The sequence below is a fragment of the Bos indicus x Bos taurus genome, chromosome 11, assembly GCF_003369695.1.
Source record: "Bos indicus x Bos taurus breed Angus x Brahman F1 hybrid chromosome 11, Bos_hybrid_MaternalHap_v2.0, whole genome shotgun sequence".
Lineage (NCBI taxonomy): Eukaryota > Metazoa > Chordata > Mammalia > Artiodactyla > Bovidae > Bos > Bos indicus x Bos taurus.
The window spans coordinates 94848461-94867432 of NC_040086.1; the positions used below are offsets into that span (position 1 = coordinate 94848461).

At 39.2% G+C, this 18972-nt stretch overlaps 1 protein-coding gene and 1 long non-coding RNA gene across 5 annotated transcripts in view; one reads left to right on the forward strand and one right to left on the reverse strand.

Moving 5' to 3' along the window:
* The window catches only part of LOC113901638, a 47480-nt gene extending 38743 nt beyond the window's left edge, over window positions 1-8737 (forward strand). The window contains exons 3-4 of one of the 3 annotated variants that reach the window (XR_003513496.1): window positions 6584-6711; window positions 7520-8737. This is a non-coding gene — a long non-coding RNA (uncharacterized LOC113901638). Of the gene's footprint in view, window positions 1-6578; window positions 6712-7519 lie in introns of all 3 variants that reach the window. The other 2 variants (XR_003513494.1, XR_003513495.1) reach the window with 2 other exon arrangements.
* Window positions 1-18972, reverse strand: part of NR6A1 (nuclear receptor subfamily 6 group A member 1) — a 226530-nt gene that overhangs the window by 162606 nt on the left and 44952 nt on the right. The gene's annotated exons all lie outside the window — the stretch shown is intronic.

An 18972-nucleotide genomic window follows, 5' to 3' on the forward strand; every position in this document is an offset into this window, starting at 1 on the left:
TTTCATAATTTTTAAATTAAAAAGAATCTATGCTCATTATTTAAAATTCAAATATGGAAACATTAAATAAAAACTGAAAATTCATTTTCTCATCATCTGCAATCTCTTTCCTTAATGGAAATCACTATAAATATAATAAATCAGTTTAATAATTTATTTTGAATAATAAATGTAATATAATAAACAGTATTTACTTGTTGTATTATCTATTACTAAAATAATAAATAAATATCATGAGCAAACTATTTAATTTCCTTGAAGACCTTTACCCATGAACATACAAACAGCACAACTCTGTGGTTTCTTGGAGGGTGGCTTGTAATAGAAACAACCTCATTTTATTTTATTTTTGGCCACGCTGCATGCCTTACAGGATCTCAGTCCCCTGACTGAGAGGGATTGAAAGGAAGTGAAACCCTAGAATCTTAATGTCTAGGCAACCCAGGAGCTCCTCAAAACGACTTCATTTTACTCCCATGTTGTTGTTCAGTCGCTAAGTTGTGTCAGACTCTTTGTGACTCCGACTGACTGCAGCACACCAGGCTCCTCTGTCCTCCACTATCTCCCAGAGTTTGCTCAAATTCATGTCCACTGAGTCAAACATCTAAACATCTCACTAAACATCTAAACATCTCATCCTCTGCTGCCCGCTTCTCCTTTTGCTTTCCATCTTTCCCAGCATCAGGGTCTTTTCCAATGAGTTGGCTCTTTGCATCAGGTGGCCAAACAATTGCAGTTTAAGCATTAGTCCTTCCAGTGAATATTCAGGGTTGATTTCCTTTAAGATTCACTGGTTTGATCTCCTTGCAGTCCAAGGAACTTTTAGGAGTCTTCTCCAGCACCAGAGTTCAAAGGCATCAATACTTTAGGGCTCAGCCTTTTTTATGGTCCAACTCTCACATCTGTATATGACTACTGGAGAAACTATAGCTTTGACTATACAGACCTTTGTTGACAAAGTGATGTCTCTCCTTTTTAACACACTATGACTAGGTTTGTCATAGCTTTCCTTCCAAGGAGCAAGCGTCTTTTAATTTCATGGCTGCAGTCACTATCCTCAGTGATTCTGGAGCCCAAGAAAATAAAACCTGTCATTGCTTCCACTTTTTCCTTCTACTTGCCATGAAGCAATGGGACTGGATGCCATGATCTTAGTTTTTTGAATGTTGAGTTTCAAGTCAGCTTTTTCATTCTCTTCTTGCAAATTCATCAAGAGGCTCTTTCATTTCTCTTCACTTTCTGCCACTAGAGCAGTATCATCTGCAAGTCTGAGGTTGCTGAAATTTCTCCCAGCAATCTTGATTCCAACTAGGGATTCATCCAGCACGGCATTCTCCATGATGTACTTTTCACAGAAATTAAATAAGCAGGGTAACAATATATAGCCTTGTCGTACTCCTTTCCCAATTTTGAACCAGTCAGTTGTTCTATGTCTGCTTCTGTTGCTTCTTGCCAACAGGTAAAGTGGTCCGGTACTGCCATCTCTTTAAGAATTTTCCACAGTTTGTTGTGGTCCACACAGTCAAAGACTTTAGCATAGTCAATAAAGCAGACGTTTTTCCATAATTTCCTTGCTTTCCCCATGATCCAAAGAATGTTGGCAATTTGATCTCTAATTCCTCTACATTTTCTAAATCCAGCTTGCCAATCTGGAATTTCTCAGTTCACATACTGCTGAAGCCGAGCTTGTAGGATTCTGAGTATAACCTTGCTAGCATGTGAAATGAGGGCAACTGTACAGTAGTTTAAACATCCTTTGGCATTGCCCTTCTTTGAGACTGTAATGAAAACTGATCTTTTCCAGACCTGTGGCCACTGATAAATTTTCCAAATTTGCTGACATACTGAGTACAGCACTTTAAAGCACCCTCTTTTAAGATCTGAAATAGCTCAGCTACAATCCCATCACCTCCACTAGGATTGTTCATAACTTACTCCCACAGAATCTGCTTTATTCACTAGCTATACAATATAGGCAGCCTTCCAAAACAATCTTATACTGCACTCATTCTTTTAAATGATTATGTAGTATGCCTTAGTATGAACACCTTGGTTATTATTGTTCAAATATATATTCTCTATTAATTTATTATTTTTGGTTGTGCTGAGTCTTTGTTGCTGGATCTTTGTGCAAGGGTTCTTCTCTAGCTGTGGCAAGTGGGGACTACTCTCTGTCACAGTACTTGAGTTTCTCATTGCTGTGGCTTCTCTTGTTGCGGAGCACAGGCTCAGTAGCTGTGGCACGCTGCTTAGCTGCCCCATAGCATGTGGGATCTTCTCGGATCAGGGATCAAACCTGAGTCTCCTGCACTGGCAGGCAGATTCTCTACCACTGAGCTACCAGGGAAGCCACAAATATATTTAAATATTTTCTTTTGACCAAAACTATAAGGTCCATTCATTCTGAATTTTGCAAGCCACATTCCTCAAGTTAAGAGAAAAAAACAAGTGAGATGGGAGATTCACATTTCTCTTAACAAAAATTGAAATGTACTATAACTCTGAATCCTTTAAAATGAGATGAGATGAGCCACTAAATCTTTCATGATAATGACAGGAAAACAAGCACTTTGATCATGAATAGTTTATCATACACTTAAGTCCAAGATAGAATCTCATGGTAGTGGTGGTGGTCAAATAAAATAAGGCAGTAGGAGAAGAGGCTTGTCAACTCAGCCTTCTGAAATTTTCCCTGCCATGGGTAGGAAGGAAGGAGAAATGCAGATGTATTGAGATAAGAACTAAAAAGAAAAATCAAAGCCAAAAGAAAACTGGAAAAAATTCAGGAAAAATATGAGGTTCAGGCCAATGTTTCCTAAAACTGGCTGTATATCAGAATCATCTATAGTTTCTTTTAAAAATGCAAATCCCTAAGTTCTACTCCAGATCAGAAGTAGGGTCCTATAATCTGTATTTTATTATAACACATTCACCAGGTATTTTGCCCCATGGAAAGCTGGTGTGAAGCAAAAAGCCAAGCCCACCAACTTAACATCGGCTTCCAACCACCACACTTCATGTCACCCACTTTTCAACTACTGCCCAAACTTCTCTGCTGCCATTTGATACTGCCACTGGTCTTCTGAGTACAGAAAAGGTATACTTATGTTGCTATTGAGTATCTCTTTTCAGAGTAAATACAACTTTGTACCATGTCGTGGCAGCCAAACACATCAAATTGTGTCTGATATTTTATACAAACAGATACATTTACAAGCTCTCAAAAATTAAAACCTAAGTGAAAAACCAAATGAATGAACAAAGTTAAATTCAGATTTAACTGTCCCTCCCAGGAAGCCTTCATAGAAGTCAAAGTTTTCTTTCTTTCATACTGGTGGTCACATAAGAGGTAATTCACATCCTGCTGCTTTTCAGGATGCCATGCATTTTATAGGCATTTACTTTCAACCATCAATTATTTCCAAAGTTTCTGAAAATGTTAGAAAAGAAGGTCTGACGTGTTCTTTGAAAAATGTACAACTAAACAAGCATGCTATTTATTTACCCAGAGAATCAATTGTCTTTACATATGCCAATGAAAAAATTGCGTATTTTAGTCACCAAAATTCCCTATTAGTTTCTATTGGATAAAACCAAGTGCTTCAGGAAGGGAGGGGCTTCCCAGGTGGTGCTAGAAGTAAAGAACCCATCTGCCAATGCAGGAGACATGGGTTCAATCCCTGGGCCAGGAAGATCCCCTAGAGAAGGGCATGGCAACCCACTCCAGTATTCTTGCCTAGAGAATCCCATGGAAAGAGGAGCCTGGCGGGCTACAGTCCACAGGATCATGAAGAGACTGAGCACACACACACATAATCATTATTAAAGGTTATTTAAGGTGTTTTCGGAGAAGGCAATGGCACCCCACTCCAGTACTCTTGCCTGGAGGGTCCCATGGATGGAGGAGCCTGGTGGGCCACAGTCCATGGGGTCGCTAGGAGCCGGACAAGACTCAGCAACTTCGCTTTCACTTTTCACTTTCATGCATTGGAGAAGGAAATGGCAACTCACTCCAGTGTTCTTGCCTGGAGAATCCCAAGGACGGGGGAGCCTGGTGGGCTGCTGTCTATGGGGTCGCACGGTGTGGGACACGACTGAAGCGACTTAGCAGCAGTAGCAGCAAGGTGTTTTATTTTTGTTCAGATTCACTGAACTTTATCATCACTAGAAAAGCTATACAATGTAACAAGTAAGGGCTTTAGAAACAACAGTTTAACTACCAGCTCTGATACTTCCTTGCTATGTGACACTGGACAAATCATAACCTCTTTGAGCCTCAGATTTCTCCCCTATGTATCTTTCAAAGTTCAGGATGCCCCTTCAGTGGGTTTTGAAGTCAATTTAATGGCTTATAAATAACATTTTTAAGTTAAAAAAAAAATTAGATGACTACATGTAATAAGGACAAGTATCTTCCGGTTCAAGATGGCGGAGCAGAAGGACATGCGCTTGTCTCCTCCTGCAACAGCACCAAAATAGCAACACAAAGAGCTGGACACAACTGAGCACACCCCCACACAGGAAGAAAGACAATTATGTGAGTCTGAGGGTGCTTCCTGCAGATGAGACTTGTAAGTAAATATCTGCAACAGAGAAAACGCAGCATCTGTAGGGGACAAGAGGAGAATAGTTCAGAGACTATGTTAATGTGTCATGAAGAGCAGCACTGAAAAAATAAAAGGATAAATTACAGCCAGCCTTGTGAGCCAGGCAGAAAAGTTTAAAACTGGTGCTATAGGGAGCCACTTTAAGTGTTGAGCTCTGAAAGGCAATAATGAAAGCATGACTTTCAGAAGATTCACTAAGCAGATGAGGTAGGAGAAACGGAAAAGACTCTGAAAGAGACAAAAAGAAATAGAATCTTTTGCACAAAAGAACTAAGCTGAAAGTGAAGCAGCAGAAATAGACAGAATGAAAAGGATATCTCAAAAAGGCATTTAAGCTGTTGGTTTAGGTTGCTTTTTGTTTTTCAAATAGGAATTTTTTTTTTTTTGGGTCCTACAGAGTCACTGAAAATTCTACAAAAGAGAGAAAACTAAGGTCCACGGGTTGGCCCCTTCAATCATTCTACTCAGTGTATTATCTTTCCAGACGTCTCAGAGAGATTTAAAATATATGTAGTTCTGTTTAGAGAAAATATCACAAGTTATATATAATTCTCTGTAACCTTCTTTCACTTAAAATGATATGGCTATCTTTCCAGTTCAAAGGACATGAGCCACCTTCCAAGGAACTGGCTCATACAGAAAAAACTGTGAGGAGCCAAGAATGGTGCCAAACTTTCCTGACTATAATAGGAGCCCGGAGTACACTAAGAAATGAGCAATTTCAGACTAGAAGGAAGAGGAGTTCATTTTTGGAACAGAGGATTCAAATTTGTGATTTACAAGCATGGAGTTGAGAGTAAATGAGCCAAGCACAGAAAGAAAAACATAGGTAACAAATTTTTATTGGACATCTACCATGTACCTGGACTGCAAGAGAAGCCTGGAGACACAAAGGGAACAAAAGTGCAGAGTGAAAGTGGCAAACCAAGTTCTAATGAACAAATTATTCTAATGGTGAAAAGTTCTGCAAGCGATAAAAACAAAGTACTACGGGAGCAAATAAGAGACCAAGTCAGCCTTAGGGGTTAGAAAGGTCCAGAAAGTGACCTCAAGGAAATGATGTGTAAGTTAAGACTTGAAGGATAAATATAATTACCTGGGTACGGTGACCATTCCGAGTAGAGGGAACAGGTGGCATATGTTCAGGAGCATAGTGCTTTCAAGAAACAGAAAGTGTGGCTGATGCACACAAAAGAGGTCATGAGACAAGGTTGGAGAAGAAGGCAGGAACTTTGAAAAATTACCAACATTCTTGGAGAGTAGAATTTTAGAGTGACAGTCACGGATGAAAATAGATTTCTGGAAAGGAGTGGTAAAGTCCTTAGGATAAATGAGAGGGAAAACTTCAGCTCCATTACTTATCAACTATGTGAACCTGAACAAGTCACTTATCCTCTTTAAATATATGTCGTCTGTAAACAGGGGTCAAGATTCCCAGATGTCACTAGTGGTAAAGAACCTGCCTGCCAATACAGGAGATGTAAGAGACATGGGTTCGATCCCTGGGTTGGGACAATCCCCTGGAGGAGGGTATGGCAATCCACTCCAGTATTCTTGCCTGGAGAATCCCATGGACTGAGGAGCCGTCAGACATGACTGAAGAGACTTAGCACTCGTGCATGTAAACATGAGATATGGTAATAGTATTTACTTCAAAGGGCTACTTGAGGAATAAGAATACATATAAAACACTTCACACAGAGCCTACCACAACAAAATGCTAACATCTTGTGTATGTATGTGTGTGTGTGTGTTCGTACTTGTGTGTATATGTGCAAGTGTGCACTGGTTGATAGGAAGTAAAAAGCTAGAAGGAAAAGGGTTAACAGTTGAAATCTCTTAAGCTGTGGAATAAAGGTGATTTTTATGTTTATTATTTATAACTCACCTATGTCTTCGAAGTGTTTAACAATAAATATGCAATATTTCAATAATTAATAAAATTTACTTGAATGTCTTTTTTTAAAAAAGCACAGATTTCTTTTAGATGCAAGATCTACCTACGTTTGGCTGAAAAGCATATGGAAGAATCCACAGTGGGAAAGGAAGAAAAGACGGACTATTTTTACTAAGAAAGAGTACCTGCAGAAAGCACAGCTGCAGGGTTAGTAGAAAAGGGCGCCAGGTCCACAGCTTAAGTGGTCACCTGGGAGGGCAGACACATCAGCTTCAGAGAATGAAAATGACAAAGCACATTCCAGCCTGCTTCTGTATTCCTCTCCTACTGAGGCTGTATCTCAATAGGATCTAACTGGACCTTGTGATCTCAAATCTTGAAAGGGGCCTGTCATGGAATAAACACTCAATAAATGGATGCCAAATGAGTTCCCTTTTGACAATTAACATTTATAACTTAGGAAGCTCCCTGAAGTAAGCACAGGGTACCTTCAAGACATCTGTGCCACAAACTAGAGTTTCAACACAGGTATAATTTTAGTATCCACCAGATATCAGCAAGATTATACTTGGTATAGAACCTCTGAATTTACACAATAGCCCAACTTCCCTCTTACTCTTCAGACTAACTAAATCTACTGAAAAGTACATGCAGTCAAAATCACACACCCCTTTTTCTTCTCTTTCCAGTACAGTGGGTCCTCCATATCTAAGATATGGAAGACCAACCATACTACACCATTTTCTAGAAGGGATTTGAGCATCCTCAGATTCTAGTGTTCAAGGAGGGTCCTGGAATCAACTCCCTGTGGATACTGAGGGATGACATTAAAGAGTTGAGGCAAACAGTACAGTTAAAAAAGAAATAGATGGTTTGGGATAGTGTGGAGTTAGAAAATCTGATTTTAATTCCAACTCTTCCATGGTTACGTGTTCTTGGACAAGTGAATCACATCTTAAGCCATACTTAAGACTTGTACCTACAGAGACTAAATATACCTCTCCTACCTTCACAGGACTGCTGTGAGGCCTCCGAGAGAACACAGTGGAAAATGTGCTGCAAACAGCACACAGCAGTACCGCCCAATGCATCCTGGTCTTTGATGGCACTACTCCATGGGTTATCCCTACTTTCAGCAGATAAGATTCCCTCATTCCCCAAACTCTCATGTACTTGTTAATCAGAAGCACATATTTGCAAGTTGTCTAGCTGAGGCTATTAACCAGTAACCTGGGTCTGAATGCAGGTATTTTTCTGTGTATTAAGTGTCACCAGCCTAGACAGTCCATCAGAGCCACACTCTATGTTTGCATGCTCAGTCATGTCCAATTCCTTGCGATCCCATAGACTGTAGCCTGCCTGGCTCCTTTGTCCATGGGATTTTCCAGGCAAGAATACTGGAGAAGGTTGCCATTCCCTTCTCCAGGGGATCTTCCTTACCTAGAGATCAAATTGCAACTTCTGCATTGGCAAGCGGATTTACCACTGTGCCACCTGGGAAGCCTCTCTTATTTATTTAGATCTTTTAAACTTCCCACAGAAATATTTTAGTTTTTAGTGTACATATTTTATACTTCTTTTGTTAAATTTATTCTTAAGTATTTTATTCTTTTGATGTAATCATGAATGGAATGATTTTCTCACTTTCATTTTTTAGATTGTTGACAGTTATGAAAATACAACAGATTTTGGTATATTGATCTGGTATCCTGTAACCTTGCTAAACTAAATTAACTCTGTTTTGGGGCTTTTTTGTGAATTGTTTAGGATTAAACATAGGATTATGTCATCTATGAATAAAAACAATTTTAATCCTTTCCAATTTAGATGCATTCCTCCTTAACCCTCACCTTACTGCACTAGCTAGAACCTCCAGCGAATGATGAAAAGAAGTAGTAAGAGCACATTGTTACCTACCTTATTCCCAATCTTAGGGGAAAGACGTTTGTATTTCACCAATTAAGTATTATTAGCTTTAGGCTCTTCATAGACGCCCCTACTGAAGCTGTGGAAGCTGCCTTCTACTCCCAGTTTGTTGGGAGATTTTATCATGATTGAGTATTGAATTTTGCCAAATGTTTTTCCTGTGTCTACTCAGATGATCAGGTAGGGCTTTTTAACCTTCACTTTATCCGAATTATTTTATGGCCCAGGATACTCTTAGAAACAGCTCCATGTATACTTGAAAACAATGTATATTCTGCAAGGTATATTCAATAAACATGACCTATGGTAAGTTGGCTGATTACTTCTCAATTGGTTATAAGCCTATGGTGGTGGTTGTTGTTGATAGTTTTATTCAGGTTTATAGTTGCTTTTCTGGGGACAAGTTTCGTTCACCTTTTTACTCACTTATGCCAGAAATGAATCTCTTCCTATGTTTTCACAAATCTCACAAGTGATAAAATCCTAATCTTGATGAAGCCAAACAGTTAGCTTGAAATCAAGTCTATTTTCCTGGAATTAGACCCAACTGCCATAACAAACTGGTCAAATATAACTCAATCCCAAAATACACTTGGGAGGAAAAACTTCCTGAGGAAGACAGAGGAGGAAAGTCACTCTGGACTACTGGAACGGTTTTCAAATTCCAAAGGCAACAATACAGAAACTTGAATACCAAAGACTTATCTTCAGTTCCCACTTTCTTTTTCTTTTTAATTTAAATTTACTTTAATTGGAGGCTAATTACTTTACAATATTGTATTGGTTTTGCAATACATCAACATGAATCCGCCACGGGTGTACATGTGCTCCCCATCCTGAAACCCCCTCCCACCTCCCTCCCCGTACCATCACTCTGGGTCATCCCAGTGCACCAGCCCCAAGCATCCTGTATCCTGCATTGAACCTGGACTGGCGATTCATTTCTTATATGATATTATACATGTTTCAATGCCATTCTCCCAAATCATCCCACCCTCTCCCTCTCCCACAGAGTCCAAAAGACTGTTCTATACATCTGTGTCTCTTTTGCTGTCTCCTATACAGGGTTATCATTACCATCTTTCTAAATTCCATATATATGCGTTAGTATACTGTATTGGTGTTTTTCTTTCTGGCTCACTTCACTCTGTATCAAAGCTGTATCTGTGGGAGCCACTAGTACCATCTATGTGTATATACAATCTGAACCAGCCCCAGAGCCAATCATGGCTAAGGCAAGAGAGCCTGGACAGCCTCAGATCTTATCAGCAGGTAGGTACCAAACAGGTGGTATGCAATGAGTTACACTGAGGGCTACAACCAGCCCTGTCCACTGCAATTAAGTCCATCATATTTACACACCCAGCCAATAACAAGGTGGTTTCAAAGTATCTTTTCTACTTGCCAAACTTCAAGCACCACCTAATGCCTGGGTTTTCACTGTAGTTCCCAGATCCCCATCCTCTCTCACCCCAGGGCTACCAAATTCCTAATAAACTATGCCCCTGCATTTGCCCTCTCTTTGCACTGTCCCTCAAATATTAATACCAGACTTAATGGGAAGTTTCTACAATCTCCATGCTACCTGTTTCCTGACTGAAGCTATCATATCAGAAATTTCATCTGCTCTATTAATATTTTCCTTACAATTTCTGCTATTTCTGCTGAATAGTCAGTGGCCATAGTCCCACGTAAACGGATACCCGGACTCAAAGTTGGGTTTAACCTCTTTCCTGAGTATTTAAGATATGAACACAAATGTCAGCCTGTGTTGAGCACGGGTGCTAGAAAGACAAGTCAAGTCAGGGCAGAAAAGGGGCAGCCATTTTTCATCATGGACACAGAAGCAAAGAGTTAGCAGTCTGAAGGAGAAGAGAAATGTGAAACAGAAGTACCAGAGAAACAGAAATAAGCCTCCACAGAGACATTTGAAAAGAATCCTGGTCTTGCTCCTTCATGAAATCCAATTGAATGCTCCCTCCTTTGTCTCCAAGAGAAACCCTGTATTTTCCACCAATATCCTCATTTTAAACTAGCTTAAGAAAAGTGTCTTTCTTGCAATTTAACTACTCCAGTCAACACCCCTAGTTATCCTCCCTTGTTACCAGTCTATATTTCCCAGACACCAACAATTGTTTACACGTTAGTGAGTTACTTCGCCATAATACAGCTCTTTGTGTTCAACTCTTATTTTTCTGACTCTACCAAGTTTCTTTACAACCCCCTAAGATGAGATCATATTCTCTAAGCTCTAAAGTTTTCTCTGCTTATGATGAAAAGGGCAATGAAAGGCAGTGTGGTCCTAACCTTTTAGTCTTAGCTTCTCATCTGGGAACTACCATCTACTACATAAGGTTGTGATGGAAATTATATAAGGTGAGAATAAAGTGCTTAGTACAGAATCTGACATACAGCAAGCCCCACTAAAGGAGCTCTTTTCTGCAATACCTTGATTGAACTTGTGCATACTGAACAATAGGTAAAAATCACATCACTAATAATTAGGATCTAAATGGCACCAAGTATGTCAAGAAAACTAATGGAGAGTAATTCCTGCTGGGCAGCATTCTTTTCACATGACAGCACTACATCACTAACGTGTGAGCAGCCATATCAACTCCCAATCAACATCTACTTCTTGCAAACTTTCTTCCAGTCCCACTGTATTTTTGAAGCTTTTCAAATTACCCTGCTATCTTTCACCTGCATTTGTAGGATCATTTCCACTAATTTACAAATGGTGCTTATGAGGCTTGTTTTTTCAGTGATATTTTTTACCCAAGGTATTTCAAAAGAGAAAACAAAGGTCAGAAGTTGAAACTAACTGGGCAGACTTAACTAATAAAGCTTAAGAGAATGTGACATATTTTTGGTGAAAGATTAAGAGTCAAAATTATCATGACTATTAGGAAACAGGGATTAAAGCATTTTAATTTTAAGTTTTTGTGTAATAAAACCTCTCACACAGAGAAAAAGACAGAGAAACAAAGGGATAGAGACAGAGACTAAATTTCACAATTAAGATTATTTTGATGAAAATGATATTTAGAGCTTAGCTTTTACTGCATCTTAGTTATGTTGAAACATTCCTGAACAACAGAGATGCTAAATAATGCAGACACCAAAAAAATCAACAAAAATCTCAGCACAAAATAATTTCATAAAGGATTTAACTTCCTTCTCAATTACAAAGGTCTACTCCATCCAACATACAAAAAACAATTCCTAGAAAAATCAGTTGTTGTTACTCATGTAGCAAATAATTCTGTCAATAGGACTGATCACGAGTAGTAATTCTATCCACAGTATTAGAGTCACTATTATAAACATCTGCATACACATAGTGAAAACACAGATTTTGCTTCAAGTCATAGAAGACATACATTTTTTAATATTTCACACCTAGCTCCAAAGGCCATAGCACTGAGGCCTCTTCTTGCTAGCCTGTGGCTGTTTTCTACCTTCTCCTCTTCCTTCTCAATCTTGTAGGCCCACGATTCTCAAGGTATGAATTTAAAGAATCCTCTTGGTATATTAATACAACTTTCATCCATCTTATGAGTGACTGACATCCCATTTATTTCTACTTATGAAGAAAGGCTATTAGTAACTTGTTAATGGACTGTCAACAACATTTGGTGTTTACAAACTAAACGTAACAAGAGATTCTTTAACATTCTGCTAATAAGCCTGGCAGATAATCCTCTCTGCTAATAAGTAAGAGAAACCCAAGCAAGACGGTAAGTGTTGCGAGAGGGCATCAGAGGGCAGACACACTGAAACCATACTCACAGAAAACTAGTCAATCTAATCACATGGACCACAGCCTGGTCTAACTCAGTGAAACTAAGCCATGCACTGTGGGGCCACCCAAGACGGGCGGGTCATGGTGGAGAGGTCTGACAGAATGTGGTCCACTGGAGAAGGGAATGGCAAACCACTTCAGTATTCTTGCCTTGAGAACCCCATGAACAGTATGAAAAGGCAAAATGATAGGATACTGGAAGAGGAACTCCCCAGGTCAGTAGGTGCCCAATATGCTACTGGAGATCAGTGGAGAAATAACTCCAGAAAGAATGAAGGGATGGCGCCAAAGCAAAAACAATACCCAGTTGTGGATGTGACTGGTGATAGAAGCAAGGTCCGATGCTGTAGAGAGCAATACTGCATAGGAACCTGGAATGTTAGGTTCATCATTCAAGGCAAATTGGAAGTAGTCAAACAGGAGATGGCAAGAGGGAATGTCCACATTCTAGGAATAAGAGAACTAAAATGGACTGGAATGGGTGAATTTAACTCAGATGACCATTGTATCTACTACTGCAGGCAGGAATCCCTTAGAAGAAATGGAGTAGCCATCATCGTCAACAAGAGAGTCCAAAATGCAGTACTTGGATGCAATCTCAAAAACAACAGAATCATCTCTGTTTGTTTCCAAGGCAAACCATTCAATATCACAGTAATCCAAGTCTATGCCCCAACCAGTAACGCTGAAGAAGCTGAAGTTGAACGGTTCTATGAAGATCTACAAGACCTTTTAGAACTAACACCCAAAAAAAGATGTCCTTTTCATTATAGGGGACTGGAATGCAAAAGTAGGAAGTCAAGAAACACCTGGAGTAACAGGCAAATTGGCCTTGGAATACAGAATGAAGCAGGGCAAAGACTAATAGAGTTTTGCCAAGAAAATGCACTGGTCATAGCAAACACCCTCTTCCAACAACACAAGAGAAGACTCTACACATGGACATCACCAGATGGTCAACACCAAAATCAGAGTGATTATATTCTTTGCAGCCAGAGATGGAGAAGCTCTATACAGTCAGCAAAAACAAGACCAGGAGCTGACTGTGGCTCAGATCATGAACTCCTTACTGCCCAATTCAGACTTACACTGAAGAAGGTAGGGAAAACCACTAGACCATTCAGGTATGACCTAAATTAAATCCCTTATGATTATACAGTGGAAGTGAGAAATAGATTTAAGGGGCTAGATCTGATAAAGTGCCTGATGAACTATGGACGGACGTTCGTGACACTGTACAGGAGACAGGGATCATGACCATCCCCATGGAAAAGAAATGCAAAAAAGCGAAATGGCTGTCTAGGGAGGTCTTACAAATAGCTGTGAAAAGAAGAGAACCAAAAAGGAAAGATATAAGCAGCTGAATGCAGAGTTCCAAAGAATAGCAAGAAGAGATAAGAAAGCCTTCTTCAGCGAGCAATGCAAAGAAATAGAGGAAAACAACAGAATGAGAAAGACTAATTTAGAGATCTCTTCAAGAAAATGAGAGATACCACAGGAACATTTCATGCAAAGATGGGCTCGATAAAGGACAGAAATGGTATGGACCTAACAGAAGCAGAAGATATTAAGAAGAGATGGCAAGAATACACAGAAGAACTGTACAAAAAAGAGCTTCACAACCAAGATAATCACGATGATGTGATCACTCATCTAGAGCCAGACATCCTGGAATGTGAAGTCTAGTGGGCCTTAGAAAGCATCACCACGAACAAAGCTAGTGGAGATGATGGAATTCCAGTTGAGCTACTTCAAATCCTGAAAGATGATGCTGTGAAAATGCTGGACTCAATATGCCAGCAAATTTGGAAAACTCAGCAATGGCCACAGGACTGGAAAAGGTCAGTTTTCATTCCAATCCCAAAGAAAGGCAATGCCAAAGAATGCTCAAACTACCACACAATTACACTCATCTCACATGCTAGTAAAGTAACGCTCAAAATTCTCCAAGCCAGGCTTCAGTAATACGTGAACCGTGAACTTCCAGATGTTCAAGCTGGTTTTAGAAAAGGCAGACGAACCAGAGATCAAATTGCCAACATTCGCTGGATCACCGAAAAAGCAAGAGAGTTACAGAAAAACATCTATTTCTGCTTTATTGACTATGCCAAAGCCTTTGACTGTGTGGATCACAATCAACTATGGAAAATTCTGAAAGAGATGGGAATACCAGACCACCTGACCTGCCTCTTGAGAAATCTGTATGCAGGTCAAGAAGCAACAGTTAGAACTGGACATGGAACAACAGACTGGTTCCAAATAGGAAAAGGAGTACATCAAGGCTGTATATTGTCACTCTGCTTATTTAACTGCTATGCAGAATACATCATGAGAAACACTGGGCTGGAAGAAGCACAAGCTGGAATCAAGATTGCCCAGAGAAATATCAATAACCTCATATATGCAGATGACACCACCCTTATGACAGAAAGTGAAGAGGAACTAAAAAGCCTCTTGATAAAAGTGAAGAGGAGTGAAAAAGTTGGTTTCAAGCTCAACATTCAGAAAACGAAGATCATGGCATCTGGTCCCATCACTTCATGGCAAATAGATAGGGAAACAGTGGAAACAGTGTCAGACTATTTTGGGGGGCTGCAAAATCACTGCAGATGGTGACTGCAGCCATGAAATTAAAAGACGCTTACTCCTTGGAAGGAAAGTTATGACCAACCTAGATAGCATATTCAAAAGCAGAGACATTACTTTGCTAACAAAGGTCCGTCTAGTCAACACCAGTAGTCATGTATGGATGTGAGAGTTGGATTGTGAAGAAAGCTGAGCGCTGAAGAATTGATGCTTTTGAACTGTGGTGTTGGAGAAGACTCTTGAGAGTCCCTTGGACTGCAAGGAGATCCAACCAGTCCATTTTAAAGGAGATCAGTCCTGGGTGTTCTTTGGAAGGAATGATGCTAAAGCTGAAACTCCAGTACTTTGGCCATCTCATGTGATGAACTGATTCATTGGAAAAGACTCTGATACTGGGAGGGATTGCGGGCAGGAGAAGGGGACGACAGAGGATGAGATGGCTGGATGGCATCACCGACTCAATGGACGTGAGTTTGAGTGAACTCCGGGAATTGATGATGGACAAGGAGGCCTGGTGTGCTGCAATTCATGGGTTCGCAAAGAGTAAGACACAACTGAGCAACTGAACTGAACTGAACTGAATAAGCCTGGATGCCACAAAATGGGTGACAATGTTTCAAAGGTCCTACTGCAAACACAAACATAAAATCACTTGGAAATCTTGCAGTTCTCTGAACCCCATTATCACTGTTAAGGGAATGTGGTAGTTTCCAATTACTGTTATTCTAACTTTTCAATCTTCATTACAGTTCATTGAGCATCCTCATTTTCAAGTTAGTTTGACACATGTTGTGTATGCTAGGTAGTACATCAACTGTATCCTTACTCTAAAATTTTCTAGTACTATAATTAGACTTTGACATGTATATGCCATTTCAAATGTGAACCATACCTCAACCGCTAATGCACACTTATCATCTTCCCTCCAAATTTATTTGTATGTAATAGTTCATGGTCAACGAATTATTTTCAACTGGAAAGCAGGAATAGAAAGGTTAGGTAGATAATGGGGTCATGCCTAAGTCAACTGTGTTCATAAGCTAACTAAGTCACTGAGGTCAAAAAAGCTGGCATCATGGCCATTATCAAGCACGCTACAATAGGTCAGATTGCTTTCAGCCTAGTTGTCGTCTCAAATCTCTTCTCTTCTTAACTACTTCAGGGAGCATTAGAAACTCACTCCACGTATTACCTTTTAATTTTCACAGCCTGATAATTCTACCTATGAGCTTCTTAGAATCTTAAATCCCTTTAAGTGACCTTGTTCTTTCACTACTACCTTAAACAAATCCTTGTCCAGGAAAATTTCTGTTCTCCCAAGTTCCATTTTTATAAGGAAAACCCACACCTTCAACTGTAACATTCAAAAAAAAGTCTTTTCATACCCTAGGAAAGACGTCTTAGACCCAAGGGATGGCAGGGAGCTAATAACACCTCTTCTTGCAGCCTCCATGGAAGTAGATTGTCAGCTCTTGCATATAGGAGCACATCCTTCTTACTCTGACTCCCCAAACTCAGATCCCTTTGCATTAATAGTCAGCTCTATCACATTCCTCTTCGTCTCCCAATATTACAAAAAAAAAAAAAAAAAAAAGCAACTGTATAGTTATTGAATAAGCTAAGATTTTGAAGTTTTAGAAGCAATGGAAGTCAGGCAGCAAAATGGATTCCCATGATACTAATTAAAGAGTTTCCACTCCAAGTAGTTTCTTGGAATGAGCTAAAGGTTCATTCCTTCTCTCAGATCTTGAGGACTAGTAGTATTACTTTAAAGAAAATCTTGGTTTTCTGTTCCATTTAACTACGAGTTCTACAAGCATTGTTTTCCATTTTTCAGTCTCGTTCCTTGCTCTTGGCTCTTCAGTTAGGACCTGTTGCCACCTAGCGGACAAAGTGGGAATAAATGCCAATGTATTATGCCAGGTTCTCACCACTGGGCTTGCAGAAGGGACCACTAGGTGGAGACTTCAAATCTGAAGAAGAGTGCCTACACCAAAACCAGTTGGTTTAAGCTTACACAAAAAACTAGTATAAATTCACACAAATAAAAGCGACCGTGTTCAAAACAATGAGTTAAATAAAGATAAAAAAATGAGAATACATCATGACCATAAGAGGTTTATCCCAGTACTGCAAGGCTGGCTCCATTTTCAAAAATCAATCAGTATAATTCACCATATGAACAGACTAAGTATCTAAACAGATGCAGAAGCAGTATTTGAAAAATTTGACAGCATTTGTGCTAAAAACCTTTTGAGAACTAGGAATACAAAGGAATTTCCTCAAGCTTATAAAGGGCATCTCAAAAAATGTGTAATTTCCAGATTTCAAAACTTACTATAAAGCTACTGTACTCAAAACAATGTGGAATAAAGACAGACACATAGACAAAAGAAACAGAATAGAAAGCCCTGAAATAAGCTCTCACATATATGTTCAATGACTTTCAACAAGGTTGCCAAGACCATTCAATGAGGAAAGGACAAACTTTTCAGCAGTGATGGAAAAATTGAGTATTTACATGCAAAAGAATTACTATGAACATTACCATATTATACAAAAACTAACTCAAAACAGATCAAAGACCAAAATGTATAAAACTTTTAGAGGAAAACAAAGGGCAAAGATTCCTGGCATTGGACTGGGCAATGATTTCTTGGCTATGACACAGACAACAAAAGAAAAAATAAGTAAACTGTACATCAAAATTTAAAATCTTCTGTATATGAAAGAACACAATCAACAGTGAAAAGTCAATCCATAAATTGGAAGAAAAACATCTGCAAATAATATACTTGATTAGGGATAATCTACAATATTTAAAGAACTTGTGGAACTAGTAAAACAAAACAACAAATGCAAATCAAAACCACAATGAGATACTCACACCCATAACGTATCTGTGATACTATTAAAAAAACACAGAAAATAGGAGGATGCAGAAAAATTAGAACCCGTGGCACTTTACATGGTAGAGCCACTGTGGAAAAAAGCCAATACGGTGCTTCCTCAAAAAAGTAAAAATAGAATTATAATACTATCTTTTAGGCTATATACCTAAAAGAACTGAAAATACAGACTTGAAGAGCTACTTGTACACTCAATATTCATAGAAGCATTATTCATAATATTCACAATAGCTAGGAGGTACAAGTAACCCAAGGATCCATCAATAGATGTATGGATAGACAAATGTGGTATATAACGAACAATGGAGATCAGTCAGTCTTAAAAAGGAAGGAAATTTTGACATGCTAGAACATGGATCAACCATAAAAACAGTATGCTAAGTAAAGAACTCAGGCACAAAAGGACAAATACAATATGACTCCACTTATATGAGATACCTGCTGCTGCTAAGTCGCTTCAGTGGTGTCCGACTCTGTGCGACCCCATAGACGGCAGCCCACTAGGCTCTGCCATCCCTGGGATTCTCCAGGCAAGAACACTGGAGTGGGTTGCCATTTCCTTCTCCAATGCATGAAAGTGAAAAAGTGAAAGTGAAGTCGCTCAGTCATGTCCGACTCTTAGCGACCCCATGGACTGCAGCCTACCAGGCTCGTCCACCCATGGGATTTTCCAGGCAAGAGTACTGGAGTGGGTTGCCACTGCCTCCTCCTATGAGATACCTAGATTAGCCCAATTCACAGAGACAGAAAGTAGAACAGTGGATGCCAGGGTCTGGAGAATGGGGAAATACTGTTAACAGTTACAGGTTCATTTTTGCAAGATAAAAAGAGACCTGTGTATGGGTGGTGGTGATGACGGTTGCATAACATTAACCATCATGAGTGCAGAAATGACGCTAAACTGTACATTTAAAAAACGGTTGACAGAAAACAACAAAATTCTGTAAAGCAATATTCCTTCAATAAAAAAGAAAAAAAATGTTAAGATAATAAATATTTTGTCTGTATGTTTCACCACAATTAAAAAGAAACAAAACACTATAGCTAACATCATACGTGATGGTGAAACACTGAACTCTTTTCCCCAAAGATCAAAAACAAGACAAGAAGGTCATTCTCAACATTTTTATCTACTATTGGACTGCAAATCTTAGCCAATGCTATAAGAAAAATAAAAGTCATGAACATCAAAAAAGAAGTAAAACTGTCTTTATTCATAGTCACACACATAAAAAGTCTCAA